The sequence below is a fragment of the Ranitomeya imitator genome, chromosome 1, assembly GCF_032444005.1.
Source record: "Ranitomeya imitator isolate aRanImi1 chromosome 1, aRanImi1.pri, whole genome shotgun sequence".
Lineage (NCBI taxonomy): Eukaryota > Metazoa > Chordata > Amphibia > Anura > Dendrobatidae > Ranitomeya > Ranitomeya imitator.
In genome coordinates this window covers 631,448,900-631,464,717 of record NC_091282.1, presented here as the reverse complement: position 1 = coordinate 631,464,717, position 15,818 = coordinate 631,448,900, and the positions used below count along the sequence as shown (strand labels likewise).

The following is a 15,818-nucleotide window of genomic DNA, read 5'->3' as shown; positions in this document are numbered from 1 at the left end:
AAGTTAGATGAGAATCAAATAAAGTCGCATCAGAGGCCATAAGCCCAGATGGATCAGTTTTCTTTGATTGAACCAACTCGCCTACCCGTAAGGCCCCAAAAAATGCTAAAGAAAAAGCCGAGGAAAACAAAATGGTCTCAAAAGAATTGAGACAAACTGTCTGAAGAGATAGGCACAATTCTTTTAAAAGAGGGAGTGAAATAGGGCGTCTAGATTCTGGTTTGAAATGACATCTTTTGAAGCCCTTTAAGAATTGTTTAATCGGGAGTAGGCCCGTCAGTGGGACTTTGCCAAATAATTTCAGAAAAAATGACACGCCAGCAAGTGATTTGGCCACCGCCGAATAAGATAAACTTTTGTAACATAAAAATTTCACAAATCTCAAGCCGGAAATAGGGCTGGAGATACTAAAATTAAAATTGTTCAGGCTACAAAACGCGATCCATTGTTGCCATGCAGCTGAGTAATCAGCCCATGATCGTGCCGACAATGAATGCTCAATAAAATGAGGTATTAGTTCAAGACTATGTCCCAAATCTCCTGAGGGCAAGGCGTCGCATCCACGTCTGCGTTGGGCACCTGTTGGCGAAACATTTGCTATTGTTGATAACAGAGAGAATCTGTAATCAATGCTAACACACTTGTCTCCAACCTAGCTTTCAACCAGATATTAAACTTTAAAGAAGTCAATACTATCTGTCTCAGAATCCTAGCCGCCCATAAATATTTGGAAGTAAGGGTGTTAATAGAAAAAATAACGCCTTTATTATTGGACAGAATTAATGTCCTGGCACTTTGCATCCGATGATCCCAGAGATGTAATCCGATGAAAATAGAAAAAAGTTCCAAAACCATAGCCTTTCCAGTTACTTGGTTCGCTATCCATGAGTCAGGCCACAGATGCGCAAACCAATGAGTAGAAAATAAAATTCCACAACCCACATCGCCGTTAGACGAAAAGGCAAAAGGTAGATCATCGGCCAGAACAAATTTAGACTGCCAACAGGATTTGCCATTGAATCCTGATAAAAAAAGACAGCCAAATCTTTGCATCTTCCTTCAAATTTGAAGAAATCCTAATATGAGACTCGGGGGATGAAAGGCCTATAGTCGCATTATATAGCCGTCTGGAAAAAACTCTGCCCATCGGAATAACGCGCAAAGCGAAATTCAAAAGGCCTAACAAAGATTGCATTTCCTTTAGAGTTACCTTCTTATTTGACAAAAATTTCTCCAAAGATTCGCGTAATTTAAATTTTTTTTCTTCTGGCAGCCTGCATTCCATCTTGCTGGAGTCCAGGGTAATGCCCCAAAATTTGATCACGTTTGTGGGAAGGCATGTTTTATCATGCGCCAGAGGTACACCAAAAGTGCCACACATACTAATGAAGCTATTTAGCGTTGCGAGGCAATTTACCGAAGAGGGAGGACCGACAAAAAGAAAATCGTCCAGGTAGTGCAGAATACCAGCATCCCGAGTGTTAGATTTTAAAACCCAATGTAAAAAAGATGAAAAACGTTCGAAATTAAAACAAGATAAAGAAAAACCCATGGGGAGACATCTGTCAAAGAAAAATTGTTCCTCAAAATGAAAACCTAAAGAATTAAAACCAGATGGATGAACAGGAAGCAACCTAAATGCAGATTTGATGTCAGATTTCGCCATTAATGCATTCCTGCCAAATTTTCTGAGTAAATCAATAGCTGTGTCAAAGGAAGAGTAAGTGACCGAGCATATCGATTTATCAACCTCTTCATTCAGGGAGGAGCCCTGGGGGTATGACAAGTGGTGAATCATACGGAAGCTACCTGACTCCTTCTTAGGTACGATATCGAGTGGGGAAATATGGAAATTTAAAAAAAGGGGGGGGGGGGGGGGAGAAAAAAGACCGGCAATCCTACCCAATTTCAATTCCTCGGTAATCTTTTTTCTGGCTACCTCATGGTGCAAATTCAGAGATGACAAATTTTTTACTAATACACATCCAGGGCCTTTAAATTGCGGGATTTCAAAATCCAAGGAAAAACCGTTAAACAAAAGTTTACTTATCTCCCGGTTTGGATATATGTTTAGCCACCAAAGCATTTCTCCCAACTTCACCGGAGTCTAAGCTCTTTGAGTTAGAATCTCTGGAAGCTGGTTGAGAGGATTGTTTCCAAAAATATTTGGACATTGGGTGTGGATTTCCGCAGAAGGAGCATTCTTGGCGAAACCAGCATGAGTTATTCCACTTGCAGACTAATTAAATGCGAAACAAACGCCTTTCCTGGTCATACTGGAAACTGGTTGTTTGCTGGCGTAGTGCCTTTGGGGGAGCATAAGGTTGATCCATAAACCTACGTCTTTGACCCCCCAGTTAACATCAGGGTGGACCGGCAATTTTTGCCTAAACGCCTCATCGTAGTTAAGCCATGCTAGGCCTCCAAAATTGCGGTATGCCTCTAAGATAATATCAATATGCTGAAATAATTTACTGCATAAGCCGGGAAACTTCTCTCCTAAGACTGAGTAGATTGAAAAAGCCTGAATCCAGTTGTTGAACGACTTCAGAGAGCCGTGTTTGGAATCATCAATGTCAGATTTGTCCTCTTTCTTTTCAGGTCTACTCAGGTGGTCTTTACGGGGAAATAATGAAAATAAATCTATATAATTGTTATTCCAAATGTGCTATTTAATTGCCAAGCTCAAATGGAAACCCAGGGGTGAAAGGCCACATGTCAGAGCCTCCTTAAAGGGGTTCTGAGGGGGTGGGTCACACTCCAGGATGGGTCTGACTAAATATGTTGGGGGAGGGGTAACCGCATCCCCCAAAGCTTCTGACAAGACACTCTTTATGATGTCCCTAAGCTGGTTATGTGGAACAGACAGGCGTACATTAAGCAACTCACCCCTTCCTGCAGATTTTCCTCTGGTCGTCTGATCAGCTGTGGATCTGCTGGCTGAGAAGAATTCTGCCCATCATCCGAATCCTCTTTCTTGCCTTGCGCAGGCGTGTACTACGGAGGACAGAGAATAAACTTCAATTCAATATTGCGGCCAGCATGCAGCCAGCGGGTAAGGAAAGGGTGAATCAAACACCTGAAAACTCCACCCATATGACAAAAAACCAGTCCCGCCAAATTCGGGTGACAGGTTCCCTTTAAGGGGACTAATATTCACAGAGTCACAGTAAAAGTGAAAAAAATGAAATGTTTTTAAAAATGTGAAAATAATCTGAAATTACAAATCACCCCCTTTTACACTATGAATAATAAAGCAATAAAAAATACACATATTTGGTTAGTGCCGCATTAAGAAACTCCTGATCTATCAAGATATAAAAAATAGCCACACAAGCAAATTTTTTTTACAAATTTTGGATTCTTTTTTTCACCACTTAAAAAGAAAAAAGTATACATGTTCGGTGTCTGCCCAGTCAGTTTTACCGCATAGTGAACATGGTAAATTAAAGAAAACTAATGTGAAATTACACATTTTTTGCAATTTTCGAAGCACTCTTAATTTTTTCTCAGTTTCCAGTGTATCATATGATAAAATAAATGGTGTGAATAAAAAGTACAATTCATTATGCAAAAAACAAGCCCTCATATGGCTGTGTGCAAAAAAATAAACAGGCTATGGCTCTTGGAAGAAGGAAAGGACAAAATGTAAACTGGACGCGGCATTAAGGGGTTAATGACTTCAGTCGTTCTTCAAGAAAAATTGACATAGCATTATGGATTTAACCCCTTAATCCCATATGACGTACTATCCCGTCCAGGTGACCTGGGACTTAATTCCCATGGACGGGATAGTACGTCATATGCGATCGGCCGCGCTCACGGGGGGAGCGCGGCCGATCGCGGCCGGGTGTCAGCTGCCTATCGCAGCTGACATCCGGCACTATGTGCCAGGAGCGGTCACGGACCGCTCCCGGCACATTAACCCCCGGCACACCGCGATCAAAGATGATCGCGGTGTGCCGGCGGTGCAGGGAAGCATCGCGCAGGGAGGGGGCTCCCTGCGGGCTTCCCTGAGACGATCGGTACACGGTGATGTGCTCACCGTGTACCGAGCGTCTTCTCCCTGCAGTCCCCGGATCCAAAATGGCCGCCGGGCTGCATCCGGGTCCTGCAGGGAGCACTTCCGGGTCAGGATCAGGCTGCAGCTGCAGCTCTAATCCTGCCCGGCTGTATGTAAGATCACCGATCTAACAGAGTGCTGTGCACACTGTCAGATCGGTGATCTGTGATGTCCCCCCCTGGGACAAAGTGAAAAAGTAAAAAAAAAAATTTCCACACTTGTAAAAAAAAAAATAAAAAAAAAATTCCTAAATAAAGCAGAAAAAAAAAAATATTATTCCCATAAATACATTTCTTTACATAAAAAAAAACAAAAAAACAATAAAAGTACACATATTTAGTATCGCCGCGTCCGTAACGACCCGACCTATAAAACTGGCCCACTAGTTAACCCCTTCAGTGAACACCGTAAGAAAAAAAAAAAAAAAACGAGCCAAAAAACAACGCTTTATTATCATAACGCTGAACAAAGAGTGGAATAACACGCGATCAAAAAGACAGATATAAATAACCATGTTACCTCTGAAAACGTCATCTTGTCCCGCAAAAAACGAGCCGCCATATAGCATCATAACCAAAAAAATAAAAAAGTTATAGTCCTCTGAATAAAGCGATGCCAAAATAATTATTTTTTCTATAAAATAGCTTTTATCGTATAAAAGCGCCAAAACATAAAAAAAATGATATAAATGAGGTGTCGCTGTAATCGTACTGACCCGAAGAATAAAACTGCTTCATCAATTTTACCAAACGCGGAACGGTATAAACGCCTCCCCCAAAAGAAATTCATGAATAGCTGGTTTTTGGTCATTCTGCCTCACAAAAAAATCGGAATAAAAAGCGATCAAAAACTGTCACGTGTCCGAAAATGTAACCGATAAAAACGTCAACTCGTCCCGCAAAAAACAAGACCTCACATGACTCTGTGGACCAAAATATGGAAAAATTATAGGTCTCAAAATGTGGAGACGCAAAAACTTTTTTGCTATAAAAAGCGTCTTTTAGTGTGTGACGGCTGCCAATCATAAAAATCCGCTAAAAAACTCGCTATAAAAGTAAATCAAACCCCCCTTCATCACCCCCTTAGTTAGGCTAGGTTCACATTGCGTTAATGGGTTAACGCTAACGGACAACGTTGCACGGCGAAAATGTCACAATTAACGCCGTGCAACGGGTCCGTTAGCACAACCATTGACAGCAATGTGATTTTCAGGTGTAGCGCATCGCTAGAGCGTGCCATTTTCGGCTCGCGCTAGCAAGGTGCCATTCTTTTGTGGCGCGCCTCAGACGCTGCTTGCAGCGTCCGCGGCGCGCCCGAGGTCCGATCCCCGATCTTCCAGAGCGGGGACGTTAACGCGACCACTAAACACGACACCTAAAAAGACATTGTGTTAGCGCAATCCGCTAGTGCTAAACGGATTTCCCTAACGCAATGTGAACCTAGCCTTAGGGAAAAATAATAAAATTAAAAAAAATGTATTTATTTCCATTTTCCGGTTAGGGTTAGGGTTAGGGTTAGGGTTAGGGCTAGGGTTGGGGCTAGGGTTAGGGTTTGGATTACATTTACGGTTGGGATTAGGGTTGGGATTAGAATTAGGGGTGTGTCTGGGTTAGGTGTGTGGTTAGGGTTACAGTTGGGATTAGGGTTAGTGGTGCGTTTGGATTAGGGTTTCATTTATAATTGGGGGGTTTCCACTGTTTAGACACATCAGGGGCTCTCCAAACGCGACATGGCGTCCGATCTCAATTCCAGCCAATTCTGCATTGAAAAAGTAAAACAGTGCTCCTTCACTTCCGAGCTCTCCCGTGCGCCCAAACAGGGGTTTACCCCAACATATGGGGTATCAGCGTACTCGAGACAAATTGGACAACAACTTTTTGGGTCCAAGTTCTCTTGTTATCCTTGGGAAAATAAAAATTTGGGGGGCTAAAAATCATTTTTGTGGGAAAAAAAAGGATTTTTATTTTCACGGCTCTGCGTTGTAAACTGTAGTGAAACACTTGGGGGTTCAAAGTTTTCACAACACATCTAGATAAGTTCCATGGGAGGTCTAGTTTCCAATATGGGGTCACTTGTGGGTGGTTTCTACTGTTTGGGTACATCAGGGGCTCTGCAAATGCAACGTGACGCCTGCAGACCAATCCATCTAAGTCTGCATTCCAAATGGCGCTCCTTCCCTTCCGAGCTCTGCCATGAGCCCAAACAGTGGTTCCCCCCCACATATGGGGTATCAGCGTACTCAGGACAAATTGAACAACAACTTTTGGGGTCCAATTTATTCTGTTACCCTTGTAAAAATACAAAGCTGGGGGCTAAAAAATCATTTTTGTGAAAAAAAAAAGAATTTTTATTTTCACGGGTCTGCGTTATAAACTGTAGTGAAACACTTAGGGGTTCAAAGTTCTCACAACACATCTAGATAAGTTCCATGGGAGGTCTAGTTTCTAATATGGGGTCACTTGTGGGGGGTTTGTACTGTTTGGGTACATCAGGGGCTCTGCAAATGCAACGTGACTCCTGCAGACCAATCCATCTAAGTCTGCATTCCAAATGGCGCTCCTTCCCTTCCGAGCTCTGCCATGAGCCCAAACAGTGGTTCCCCCCCACATATGGGGTATCAGCGTACTCAGGACAAATTGAACAACAACTTTTGGGGTCCAATTTATTCTGTTACCCTTGTAAAAATACAAAGCTGGGGGCTAAAAAATCATTTTTGTGAAAAAAAAAAGAATTTTTATTTTCACGGGTCTGCGTTATAAACTGTAGTGAAACACTTAGGGGTTCAAAGTTCTCACAACACATCTAGATAAGTTCCATGGGAGGTCTAGTTTCTAATATGGGGTCACTTGTGGGGGGTTTGTACTGTTTGGGTACATCAGGGGCTCTGCAAATGCAACGTGACTCCTGCAGACCAATCCATCTAAGTCTGCATTCCAAATGGCGCTCCTTCCCTTCCGAGCTCTGCCATGCGCCCAAACAGTGGTTCCCCCCCACATATGGGGTATCAGCGTACTCAGGACAAATTGGACAACAACTTTTGGGGTCCAATTTATTATGTTACCCTTGTGAAAATACAAAACTGGGGGCTAAAAAATTTTTGCGAAAAAAAAATAAATTTATTTTAACGGCTCTGCGTTATAAACTGTAGTGAAACACTTGGGGGTTCAAAGCTCTCAAAACACATCTAGATAAGTTCCTTAGAGGGTCTAGTTTCCAAAATGGTGTCACTTGTGGGGGTTTTTAATGTTTAGGCACATCAGGGGCTCTCCAAACCAACATGGCGTCCCATCTTAATTCCAGTCAATTTTGCATTGAAAAGTCAAATGGCGCTCCTTCCCTTCCGAGCTCTGCTATGCACCCAAAAAGTGGTTTACCCCCACATATGGGGTATCGTCGCACTCAGGACAAATTGCACAACAACTTTTGTCGTCTAATTTCTTCTCTTACCCTTGGGAAAATAAAAAATTGGGGGCGAAAAGATCATTTTTGTGAAAAAATAAGATTTTTTATTTTTACGGCTCTGCATTATAAACTTCTGTGAAGCACTTGTTGGGTCAAAGTGCTCACCACACATCTAGATAAGTTTCTTAAGGGGTCTACTTTTCAAAATGGTGTCACTTGTGAGGGGTTCCAATGTTTAGGCACATCAGGGGCTCTCCAAACGCAACATGGCGTCCCATCTCAATTCCAGTCAATTTTGCATTGAAAAGTCAAATGGCGCTCCTTTCCTTCCGAGCTCTGCCATGCGCCCAAACAGTGGTTTACCCCCACATATGGGGTATCGTCGCACTCAGGACAAATTGCACAACAACTTTTGTGGTCTAATTTCTTCTCTTACCCTTGGGAAAATAAAAAATTGGTGGCGAAAAGATTATTTTTGTGAAAAAATATGATTTTTTATTTTTACGGCTCTGCATTATAAACTTCTGTGAAGCACTTGTTGGGTCAAAGTGCTCACCACACCTCTAGATAAGTTCCTTAAGGGGTCTACTTTCCAAAATGGTGTCACTTGTGGGGATTTCAATGTTTAGGCACATCAGGGGCTCTCCAAACGCAACATGGCATCCCATCTCAATTCCAGTCAATTTTGCATTGAAAAGTAAAATGGCGCTCCTTCCCTTCCGAGCTCTGCCATACGCCCAAACAATGGTTTACACCCATATACGGGGTATCAGCGTACTCAGGACAAATTGGCCAACAATTTTTGAGGTTCAATTTCTTCTCTTACTCTTGGGAAAATAAAAAATTGGGGGCGAAAAGATCATTTTTGTGAAAAAATATGATTTTTTATTTTTACGGCTCTGCATTATAAACTTCTGTGAAGCAATTGGTGGGTCAAAGTGGTCACCACACATCTAGATAAGTTCCTTAGGGTGTCTACTTTCCAAAATGGTGTCACTTGTGGGGGGTTTCAATGTTTAGGCACATCAGTGGCTCTCCAAACGCAACATGGTGTCCCATCTCAATTCCTGTCAATTTTGCATTTAAAAGTCAAATGGCGCTCCTTCTCTTCCGAGCTCTGCCATGCGCCCAAACAGTGGTTTACCCCCACATATGGGGTATCAGCGTACTCAGTACAGATTGTACAACAATGTTTGGCATCCATTTTATCCTGTTACCCTTGGTAAAATAAAACAAATTGGAGCTGAAATAAATTTTGTGTGAAAAAAAGTTAAATATTCATTTTTATTTAAACATTCCAAAAATTCCTGTGAAACCCCTGAAGGGTTAATAAACTTCTTGAATGTGGTTTTGAGCACCTTGAGGGGTGCAGTTTTTAGAATGGTGTCACACTTGGGTATTTTCTATCATATAGACCCCTCAAAATGACATCAAATGAGATGTGGTCCCTAAAAAAAAATGGTGTTGTAAAAATGAGAAATTGCTGGTCAACTTTGAACCCTTATAACTCCCTAACAAAAATAAATTTTGGTTCCAAAATTGTGCTGATGTAAAGGAGACATGTGGGAAATGTTACTTATTAAGTATTTTGCGTGACATATCTCTGTGATTTAAGGGCATAAAAATTTAAAGTTGGAAAATTGCGAAATTTTCAAAATTTTCGCCAAATTTCCGTTTTTTTCACAAATAAACGCAAGTTATATCGAATAAATGTTACTACTAAAATGAAGTACAATATGTCACGAGAAAACAATGTCAGAATCGCCAAGATCCGTTGAAGCGTTCCAGAGTTATAACCTCATAAAGGGACAGTGGTCAGAATTGTAAAAATTGGCCCGGTCATTAACGTGCAAACCACCCTCGGGGCTTAAGGGGTTAAAAATAAAAAAGTTAAACTTTAAAAAACATTCTTTTAAAATGTTTTTACTATTACAATGTATAAACTGCAAATCGTTGTTGGTGTAGAGTCTATGTATAATGAAATGCTTTCCCAAGGTAACTTTTTAGATATTACAACTTTTACGGCTTCCATTGAGGGTATACAGTAGGTACGGAATGTTTTCAGACCCCTTCAAATTTTTCACTCATTGCAGCCATTTGGGAAATTCAAAAAAGTTCCTTTTTTTCTCATTAATGTACACTTTGCACCCCACTTTGCACCCCATCTTGACTGAAAAAAACAGAAATGTAGCTATTTTTGCAAATTTAATAAAAAGAAAACTGAAATATCACATGGTCATAAGTATTCAGTCCCTTTGCTCAGACACTCAGGCCGGCATCACACTTAGCGTAGGGAAATATGGTCCCTTTTTTATAGGCGTAAAACGCAGAAAAGTTCCTGCTTCTAGTGTGCTATCAGAAAGAGTCTTCAGTGCTGCTGGCTCAATACTGACCGAAAAAAGGACACGTCTGGCTACCCAGAATGTTGATGATCTAACCTTCATTAAAATGAGCCAATCATGGATTTCAAATTATTTTGCCCCACCTTCTCCTGCTGACACGTAGCTTGCCTAAAAAATGTCTTGCTTTTGGCCTCCTCTTACTGACTTCTCCAATTCCGCCATTTGCAGCTGCTGAATGTCCACCATAGGCCATTTTTATACCTTCCTAAATGGGCTGACTCCCCCCACAGGGCCGTGGTCACCACCTGGCGTAAGCACCCGTGCGAGTGCTGTTTGCCTGGACAGGTGGGTGCGCCCACTCTTGGGTGACGGCACTGGCACAGGGTCCCTCCTCATAGTACAATGAAGTGTCTCTGACGGTGGTGGTGCACAACCAATGTCAGACACACCATCATAACATGAGGGGCCCTGCTGAAAGTCAGGTTCCCCTTCCCGCATACTATACTATACCACCTTACACGGGGACAAAGAGGAAGGTGCAGATGAAAGTGCAGGTTCCTTCATCAGGTGGGGGGGCATACTCGTTGGCGACGTCACTGGCACAGGGCCCCTCATAGTACGCAAAAGTGTCTCTGGCAGTGGGAGGCGCCACCCGCCATCAAACACACTGCCATACTATGAGGGGCCCTGTGCCAGTGCCAAGTGCCAACGAGTGGGTCCCCCCTGCTTGCTCAGGATCACAGCACTTGCAAAGTTGAAATACTTACCTCTCATTGCTCCAACGCCGTGACGTATTCCGCGTTTCCTGGGCCCACGAAAATCTTGAGCCAGCCCTATCCCCCCACAACTTTAGCCAAATGACCCCTAGTTTTCAATGCCTAACTATTATTATAAAGTAAATTAAGATCAACAAGCTTAAGAAATAAGAATTGATGTTTTTGGCATTAAAATGGGCACTGTAGGTGTTTTCCTGTCCTCCACTCACTGCCGACTTTGATTCCCCATTAATAGTTCAGAAATATACCGCACTCACAGGTGGAATATCATGCAAAAGTATGAACACTTTATTGTGTACAAAAACAACGTGGCATAACTGTACAAATGAAACTTATCAAGCGCTGCAAATAAATGACGTTTCGGACTAACCAAGTCCTTAATCATATAATGCTGTGGAAAGAAAAGAGAAAAACATACCATCTATATACAAACATACAATTGACAGAAAATAACAATATAATCATGGTGTCAGGTACACAACAGGTAGATGAACCAAAAATAATGATAGCCCCAAAGTCCAACATTACAAAGTAGGGAAATAACACCAATTCCAAGCCGTGTCTGTATAAATCACCCAAAACCACACATGAGTGAGGGGAGAGCAATACGAAATTACCTTTGATAAAGTGGTAAACTAACGGACCTCTCAAATGGATCTATCCATCTCTGTATGGACTTACTCAAAATTGTCCTACATGAAAATTTTTTTCTATATGAAGACACCTTTTATGTCCAGAAACGTGGCACCGCTATGGGGTCCCACGTAGCACCTGCATACGCTAATGCATTCATGGATGAATTTGAGACAGAACATGTTTTTGAAAACACCCTTTTTTTACAACATGCCATGATATATCGCCGGTATATCGATGATATATTTCTGATTTGGACAGAGACCCTTGATTCACTGAAGGAGTTTCACGAGATTCTCAACTCGATCATCCCAGAACTGAAATTCACTATCCAGTATAACACAGGAGAGATACCTTTTATTGACACCCTAGTTCTCAAGGACACCACGGGACTACTTACACTTGACCTCTACAATAAACCGACGGACTGCAATAGTTTATTGCACTATTCTAGTTGCCATCCTAGAGCCACGAGAGACAGTCTGCCATGATCCCAATTCACCCGTATCTCGCGTATAGTCACGAACCCGGATATTAGGAACACAAGGCTGGACGGGATGGTGAGCAAATTCAGGGAGAGACAATACCCTACCGGGCTACTAGAAAAAGAAAGAAGATGAGCTATAACCCCACCCTCCCCTACTCCACCTTCCCATCATACGCAGAGAATACCATTCGTACACACGTACCATCCCTGCATGCCCAAGGTTTACTCTATCATTAAAAATCATTGGTCACTCCTCGCAAAATCGTATCCCAGTATTGAATCCTTTAAGGTACCTGCACTAATTTGTACACATAGACCTACCAATAGCAGGGACTCGGTGGTTCGGGCTGACGTGGGGAGCGCACGTACGGAACCCACGCAAAGATTCCTTGGCAATAAACGTACAGGCACTTTTCCATGTTTGAGTTGTGCCGCTTGTTCGAATGTCACTAAGGCGGAAAACATAACTCATCCCAGGACAGGCAAGAGTTACCCTATCAAGGGTTACTTCACATGTAACTCAAATTTTGTCATCTATGTTATTAAGTGCCCTTGTGGTCTTCTTTATGTTGGGGAGACCACTCAGCATGTCCGTGATCGAATAGCGAGCCACAAGTCCACAATCCATTGCGGTAAAAACTGGCTCCCACTACCCGACCACTTCTCAAAATTTAAACACTCTGTGGCACAGTTACGCTTCCAGGTTGTGGAGCAAATAGCACGTCCCAGGAGAGGAGGGGACCACATTAAACTTCTAAAACAGAGGGAAACGTATTGGATATATACACTGGATACCCTGGAACCCAGAGGTCTCAACAGGGAAATAGATTGGCATGTGTGAGTTGGACTGTCCTATCGATCACTAACTATGTCTCCTTTTTAATTTGCAGACACGCTGACTTTGATCCTCCATTGGTGAGTCCGTGTTCTGTAAAATCAAGATTTTGAACTAATTTTTATTATTTTTCATTATTTCTTTATTTTTTATTTTTTTATTTTCTCATTTTTTTTATTATTTTCATTTTTTCATTTTTTTCATTTTTTCATTTTTTTCATTGTTTCATTTTTTCACTTTTTTCTTTCTTTTTCCTTTTTTTTCCTTTTTTTCCTTTTTTTTCATTTTTTTCATTTATTTCATTTGTCTAATTTTTTCCTTTTGTTCATTCCCTTCATTTTTAATCTCTTTTTTCTACTATTTATTTTTTCCATTTGCTCTACATTTGCATAATTTCTATTTGTATTTTTCATTTTTACTTCTATTATCTAGTTTTGTTTTAATTTTATTTTTTATCTTTGTTTTATTTTTCATTTTCTACATTATAACTCTCTGATCCCACAATCTGTCAGGAGGCTTTCCTCCATATATAATCAGTGCCAGATTAGGACCTCCGATTAGTGTTATATTTCGTCCTAGATTGCTATAGCCATTTTATTTCCACTAGTACTATAGATCCACACTAATCAGATTTGAGCTATACCAATCAAGGTGATATTTGATCCCTTATCACAAGACATCTCTATTCCTGTAGGTAGGGAGGGCTATAGTGATACCGTTGCACGCACGCTTTGACAAGGCACCTCCATAGCGGTCAGGACACTGGGACTCTTTGTGCCTGTGTTTCTTTCTATCTACAATGCGAGATAGGGCGTCCTTAGCAACCAGAGCACATTACCTACATATACACCAGTGGTCTCCACGTCACGTCCGGTAATTGGAACCTTCTATTATGCCCTCTCCAACACACTGGTGCCTTCTACGCATGCGCCGCCTCCTTCACTGAGCGGTGTACGTCACTGGCGTCCCTAACAACCAAGAAACAAGCAGCCCGCGCATGCGCCGCCTCTCTTCATCGGCGGCACACCCTACTAGCGCCCCTAACAACCAGGATGCTAGCATAACACTAACCTGAGACGAATCCACGTCACGTCCGGAAGGAGGTGTCCGCAGCATTCACATGGGATATAAGCGCGCCCACTACCAATACGGACACACACAGCAATAGCAGGGCGCGGGAGCGCCGCTTTCCCTGACAGATATTCAAGGTAACACCGGTGCTCTGCACCTATATGGGCTTACGATTTGGGGATTATTACCAGCCCCGGACACATTACATTGTATTTTCCCATAACCTTACAGGTTCAGCTTATGGGACATTGTCCCCACACTAACGCTGCGTACCAGGTCTCTAGGTAACATATTACTACTCCCTCCTCCTCCTTGCAATTACGTATAGCCTTTTTCTAATTCACACTCTATTTCCAACAGCAAACGTACTAAATGCAATTACTCCTTCCTCTTGAGCGCGTTAGTTTATCACTTTATCAAAGGTAATTTCGTATTGCTCTCCCCTCACTCATGTGTGGTTTTGGGTGATTTATACAGACACGGCTTGGAATTGGTGTTATTTCCCTACTTTGTAATGTTGGACTTTGGGGCTATCATTATTTTTGATTCATCTACCTGTTGTGTACCTGACACCATGATTATATTGTTATTTTCTGTCAATTGTATATTTGTATATAGATGGTATGTTTTTCTCTTTTCTTTCCACAGCATTATATGATTAAGGACTTGGTTAGTCCGAAACGTCATTTATTTGCAGCGCTTGATAAGTTTCATTTGTACAGTTATGCCACGTTGTTTTTGTACACAATAAAGTGTTCATACTTTTGGATGATATTCCACCTGTGAGTGCGGTATATTTCTGAACTATTAGTATTTTTATAGGCTGAACTGGATGGACAAATGTCTTTTTTCGGCCTTACTAACTATGTTACTATGTATGTATTTGGGACTTTCGTCCACTATACCAGCACCACTAAAATAGTTTAGAAGTGTGCAGACCAATTACCTATATTGTTTGATTCCCCATTGACTTGCATTGGGGTTCGTGTTTCGGTCGGCCCCCGACTTTTCAAAATAATCATCCGTTTATACCCGACCCGACTTTTGAGAAAGTCGGGTTTCGCGAAACCCGACTCGATCCTAAAAAAGTTAAAGTCGCTCAACTCTATTCCTCACTACTAATATTAGAAGTGTCTGTGTGTAATATTTGGGGGCTCCAGGTGTTAAAATAAAGGGTTAAATCACGAAAACAAACTGGCATGGGCTCCCGGGCAATTTTCTCTGCCATAGTGGGAAAGCCAGTGACTGAGGGCAGATATTAATAGCCTACAGAGGGACCATGGTTATTGCCCCCCCTGACTAAAAACATCTGCCCCCAGCCACCCCAGAAAAGGCACATCTGTAAGATGCGCCTAATCTGGCACTTAGCCGCTCTCTTCCCACTCCTGAGTAGCGGTGGGATATGGGGTAATAAAGGGTTAATGTCACCTTGCTAATGTAAGGTGACATTAAGCCTGGTTAATATTGGAGAGATGTCAATAAGACACCTATCCATTATTAATCCAACAGTAGTAAAGGGATAATAATGTACACACACATTATGAATAAAGTATTTTAATAAAATAAATAAACACATGGGGTTTTAAAATCTTTATTGTACGCTTAATCCACCTGAAGACCCTCGTTCTGTAAAAAAAAACAAAAAAAATAAACAACAATATCCCATACCTTTCCGTTATACAGTCATGTCCCACGCTGTAAATCCATCTGTAGGGGTTAAACAAATTTACAACCAGGAGCCTGCTGATGCAGCTGTTGCTCCTGCTTGTAAAAAATGGGGACTGAATGTAATGCAGGGGAATGTAGCTTCATAGACTCGCAGGGCTGTGACCCTGCTGGCATGAACTCATATGAACTCTAGCGTGGGAAAATATTCAGAAAAATTCCCACGTTAGAGTTCATATTAGTTTATGCCACCAGCGAGCGCATAACCGTAAGTCTACGATGCTATGTTCCCCTGCATTCTATTCATTCCCCAGTTTTTACAACCAGGAGCAACAGCTGCATTAGCAGGTTCCTGGTTGTAAATGTTTTTAACCTCTTCAAATGGATTTACAGCGTGGGACATGACTGTACAACGGACAAGTATGGGATATTGTTGTTTTTTTGTTTTATTTTTTTACAGAACGAGGATCTTCAGGTGGATTAAGTGCACAATAAAGATTTTAAAACCCCACATGTGTATTTAATTTCATTAAAATACTTTATT

At 41.7% G+C, this 15,818-nt stretch overlaps 1 long non-coding RNA gene across 3 annotated transcripts in view; it reads right to left on the bottom strand.

The window, feature by feature from the left end:
• The window catches only part of LOC138657982 (uncharacterized), a 105,421-nt gene that overhangs the window by 12,831 nt on the left and 76,772 nt on the right, over nt 1–15,818 (bottom strand). For all 3 annotated transcript variants that reach the window (XR_011317283.1, XR_011317281.1, XR_011317282.1), the window contains exon 2: nt 2,890–2,997. This is a non-coding gene — a long non-coding RNA (uncharacterized lncRNA). The remainder of the gene's footprint in view (nt 1–2,889; nt 2,998–15,818) is intronic.